This window comes from Etheostoma spectabile, chromosome 18 (genome assembly GCF_008692095.1).
Source record: "Etheostoma spectabile isolate EspeVRDwgs_2016 chromosome 18, UIUC_Espe_1.0, whole genome shotgun sequence".
In the NCBI taxonomy this organism is placed as follows: Eukaryota; Metazoa; Chordata; class Actinopteri; order Perciformes; family Percidae; genus Etheostoma; species Etheostoma spectabile.
This window is the reverse complement of record NC_045750.1, coordinates 24,164,014-24,169,619: the sequence shown is the minus strand read 5'-3', so window position 1 is coordinate 24,169,619 and position 5,606 is coordinate 24,164,014.

The window sequence follows — 5,606 nt, the reverse complement described above, 5'->3', positions numbered from 1 at the left end:
CTCAAACTCCTACAGGTCTCAAGGTGTGAGATTAGAAGTCACGCCGCCTGACTCATGGTTTTTCACACACACACACAACATCTCAGCTGATTTTTTCAGTGTGAATCTCTCTGGGTCATGCGGCAAGCCTGCTGCATGAGGCCAGAGATGGGATTTAACCCCTTGCTGCTGACTTCATGCAGAACTAAACCTACATTACACTTATTTTGCTTATCAGGAAAAGATGACATGTTTGTTGAGATTTTTTTTTTTTTTTTTCAAAGAAGATACAGATGAGCTTGAGTGTGCTTACATTACTGGCATGAATATAGATGTGCAGTAGAAGTAACCTTGATAAGAGAGAATGTTTTCAGAATCCAGCACTCATAAGCTCATATCTCTCTTTGTCCAAATCTCACACAGATCAGTGGAGAACTTGGGACCATTGTCCTAGACTGTGACCAGCTGACTGACCGGACTGAAAGTTTATCCAAACTCCTGTCACACGATGTGACAGCTACGCGCAGTGTGTTCCAGCAGAAAGAAGCTGACACACACACACACACACATTTTTGAATAATGTTGTGACCGTCTCTCCCTCAGATATCTCTCCGTTGCTGTCCCAAGTGCCGAATCACCTGTGGCAGCGCTAAGTATGACGTGGGCTCATAAAAATTGTCAGCCTGTCGTCATCACTCTCGCCTCGAATTTCAGGCCCAAAAAACCTCAGTACCCACTGAAACAAGAAGCAATCAATGGAATCAGGCCGGTTTTTAACTCTCTTTTAAAAGCAGGAGTTATTGTTCCATGTCCTGATTCACCTGTTTCGCACGCCTATTTCCCTGTCAAGAAAATTCGTGATAAGGGAAAACCGGTCGAATGGCGTTTTGTTCAGGACCTTAAAGCAGTAAATGCAGCGGTCCACGCACGTGCTCCCAATGTGCCAAACCGTACACTAAATTCAAGGAATTCCAGGGGGGCACAATATTTTTCGTGTTTTTATTTGTCTAACGTTTTTTTTTCAGTTGTCCAGTGACACAAGACAGCCTTTCTGGGTTGCCTTCTTATGGATGGTAGGCCTACACATTCACGCCTTTAGTATAGGATTTTTTATTGACAGCCCAACTGTCTACAACAAAGCCTGGAGAGAGCCTTGAAAGATAACTATTTCACTATTGCACTGTTGTGCCACCTGGCAGCAGAAGGCACAGAGCTAGTTTAGCCAAACTGCAATTTGTGAAAAAGAAGTGCTTTTTTTTTTTTGGTCATGACATTTCAGCGTCAGGGAAACATTGTCCTCATCTCGAATTGAGAAATGTTTTTCTCCCCCAAACTTGAAACAAAAACTAATTATGTCATTTCTATGGATGTGTTTCCTATTTTTGTGTTTTCATCCCAAATTATGCTCAGTTAGTTCAGCCTTCAGCTGACATAATACATGGTAACAACTTGTCTTCAGATGACCAAGGGGGACTAGGCGTTTGTAAGTCTTAAAAAAGCTTTTCAAAGCCCTCCAACCTTAGGTTTGCCAAACCCTAAACTTCCATTCACTCAGACAGTGGGTGAACATTTGGGCTGCATGACGTTTGTTCTCTTGCAGCCTCACGGTGACAGGCTCTGGCCTGTGGCCTAGTTTTGCTCCATTAACATTGTTAGTGCCACATGTAGTTTCTCTGATCCTATTGGAGCAACAATCTTCACAGTTATCTGCAGCACGTTATCTATGGTTCGATCACACATGTCTGCTTGATATGCCTAATGTCACTGTTAAACATTTTACAGTGCTTAACCCTGCTTCTCTTATGCCTGTGCCAGGAAAGGGAAAGCCGCATGACTGTTTGGCTGAGTTGCAACACACCTGTGCTCCGCGCCCAGATCTGACTGACACACCGTGCCAAACTCAGACTGGTTTTGTATGTGGATGGGTCACCTCACGCTGCCCTGACACCGGACGGACAGGTAGGGTTTGCTGTAGTATCAGATTCAGAAACTTATTGCTAAACCTCTTCCCAAACACTTCTCTATGCAGGCTGCTGAACTCATTGCTCTAACTGAAGCATGTAAACTGGCTGAAGGTTTGTCTGTTACAACCTACACAGACTCCAGGTACGCCTTTTGGGTTGTACATGATTTTGGGGCATTGTGGAAACACCGAAACTTCCTAAAGTCTTATGGTACCCATTTGCATCACCAATTGATCATGGATCTTATTTCCATCTTAGCTTGGCTATACAAATGTTCTGCACACACACAGTGCAGTTGACTGATCTTTCACTTGCAGAATCAGTAGCTGCAGAATACAGTGAAAAGGCAGAGTGCACCTTTTAAAGAGGAGTCTGGCAGGGGCCGATTCAACCCTTGCCTTCCACAACCATTGTTTCACGCATTTTGCAAGTTGACACATGGGCCCATGGGACCAGTTCAAGGGCGAGTGCAGTAATTTTAAAGAAACATGGTACACAAAGGCCTTCACATCATTTGCAGAAAAGGAAAATTTGTAAAGCAGGCATTTGAACATATCATGATGAAATTTGTAGATCTCACACCGTCACAGGTGAAAAAGTTTGTTTTGATGATGGTTGATCAAATGGGTGAGGTGTTTCCCCGCTTCAAAACAAACTGCTTCAGTGTTAGCAAAAGCTCTAAATAACAGAAATTATTATATTTATTATTGATAATATCAGAGTCGGTTGTCAAGTGATAACGGCACCTTAAGAACAAAACTATGTACATGTGAATGAGGGTAAGAACGCGCAGTAACCTCAGTCCTTTTGAAATTCTCTTCGGCAGACCACCCAGTGTGGGGGTTAGAAGCTTCTAGAGCACCCCTTCCCTCATCTGCTCTGTGCGAGCATGATATGTCAGGGTAGGGTGTACAACTGTCTTCTGCTCTCTCTGCCATAAGAATCCAGGTGTCTGCTGCCCTGCCCCACCCAGCTGAAGGACCGCTCCACACGCTGCAGCCAGGAGATTTCGTGGTCGTAACAAAACTACAGGAGGATGAACTGGCAATCCAAACGCTGGCAAGGTCCCTTCCAGGTTCTTCTGGTCACCCACAGCAGTGAAGGTTGCTGAGAGGGCTCCGTGGATCCACGCACCACACTGCAAGAGGGTTCCAGGACCAGGCGACAAGCCAGTCCCGCCAGACACCCGGAAGTCCGTGGCCTGACAGACTAAGTTCTGTGCCACCAACGCTGCACAAACACTCACCAGAAACGAGGCAGTGGTAAAGACTGACTCCGACGGGTGCCATGTGCTAGTGGACGAACCTCTGACACCAGAAGAAATCCACGGCACCAGAAGCAAGACCGCCTAGCTACAGCCCGGTACTGCATCGACCACCCACCACACACACACAGCACACCCTGAAGGGCGCAGCACTCGCTGTGACGATGGAAGACACAGGAAGAGACAGACTGGTGGTATGACACAGATTGTATCTTGTTCTCTGTTTTCTGTCTGTGTTTGTGGGGGGGCACCATTTTTGTTTGTAGACAGATATGATAGAGAAAATCTGACATAATTTATTCTAACACCACTTCTTCTCCCTTAATGTTACTACAGATGTATTGTGCACAATACACACGCACACCAGTTTTCAGTCATCAATAAAGGGTTAAAATGAGCAGAGCGCTCTTCACCTTTCTCTAGAAGTATGGGAACAGGGGTAAACTTATATACAAATATATATATTTATATATATATGTTTATATTAAATATTATATATAATATAAACAAAGCAATACCCTTAAGACAACAGACTTCATGGTATAGCTTTGCATCAACTACCTTCTGTTGCAACCATCGATTACTTTCAGTCCGAAAAGGACAAATCAACTCATGATTAACATTGTGTAAAATAAATGAGTTCTTTCTTCTGACAAGACAATGCATTCATAATCCAACATATCAGGTTCAATCAGCAATTTACAGCGATGTAGATCATGATTAATGTTGATTAATGATTAATTGTTCCCCCACTCACAGAAACGGCTTCACCCATAACCCACTCGTGCTAAACCTAATTAACTATTTGTACATGACTGCATTTTACTTTAGAGCTTAAGTAATGATGAGTTACAGTGCAAATTTTTTTCAGGAATTCTTCCGTGGTAGGGTTTGATATAACCACATGATATTGATAAGATACATGAAAGTTTGGAAAATCTGACTGCCGTCATGTTTGCGGGGTTCAGCGATTTTCCTAAAACCTTGTGAGCTATGCGTAACATGTTACTTTAGAACCAGATGGGTCTAGATTTACTGTTAGCAGCTCAGGCTCTGTCATGTATCAGGTGGTCAATGCTGCACATTAATCCCAGACATTGCAGGTAACCTCACTGACACCGTCCATCAGCTAAACCACCTCGCCACTAGTCTTAGGGCTCAAGATGTCCCTCACACTTATTCAGGGGGCGATTGGGGTGCTTGGATATTTGGGGAGGGGTGGAAGGCTTGGATGGGGAATATTGTGATTCCAGTAATCTCTGTGATCTGTTTCTGTTTTGAAGTATTTGTTGTATTATCCCATTAATATGAATGATTATTTTCTTTGTTTTCTCTTAAAAAGGTTCAGTATCAAGCCTTACAACTCAAAGATGATGGTCCTGAATTGTTCCATTTGCCCTCTTACCATGAGGACGGTTGCAACTCGGACTCAGCTTCCAAATTTGAGTAGTTCCTGATTCATAAATTCCATTTACTTCTCATCTTTCTTTAACTAAGATGTAGTGGTACTTAAACTAGAGGTTTAAATTCATCACAAAAAACATTTTTTTGTCTTTTCAGTTAATTTTCAATTGTGTTGTGATTAGTAGTAATCAAAAGGGGGGAATGTAATGGCAAAATTCATTTAACCAATGATTTTCATATAATTATCATATAATATCTTCAATGCCTCTCAGAGTATTTGGTTCCTGTATCTGTCCTCAGGGTGTCTCTTTGTAGAGCACACTGGATATGTTATGACTTTGCATTTTCCCACCAAGGATAGATGACGTGGAGCCTGACAGAAACAGTTGCCTAGAACGGTGTTTATCATAGCAGGTCCCAGGTCGAGACCAGAGCCTATCCAAGAGACAAGATGTCCTTTTTTAGCTAAGATAGAATGACCGGTCAAGACACTTGGACACACGAGGGACAGATTCAGAAATACGTAAGAGCTCCAACTGTCTGCCTGAGGTCCACTGATTGTTATGTTTGAGATTAAACTGGTTTCCAAACAAGGGTTGGTTTTCCTCTGGGGGCACTGCATATAAAGAAGTGTATTACTGATTGTATTTACCAGAATTGTGGTGTCACTCTGTTACTCTGTTTCATTGTGAACTGCCATTCTCGTCATTTTTTGTTTGATTGTTCTCTCGAGAAAATAATTAAACTCTTTCACCGAATATCTAAACTTTTAATCCAGTCTCTAGCCTGTCTTTATTTTTGTTTCAACAAGGTCTCTTCTTCAAAACAAATTCCTCCCTCGCTGAACAGAAACTTCCATAACACACGGCTGAAAAATGTAGATACAGCTTTAGTTGAGAAAGGCGTTAAAACAAATGGCGCTGGGCATGAATAGAGGACAAGAGGACAAGGGTGGAGATGGGTAGCCGCTTAGCACCCGGCTGCAGCGTATGTTC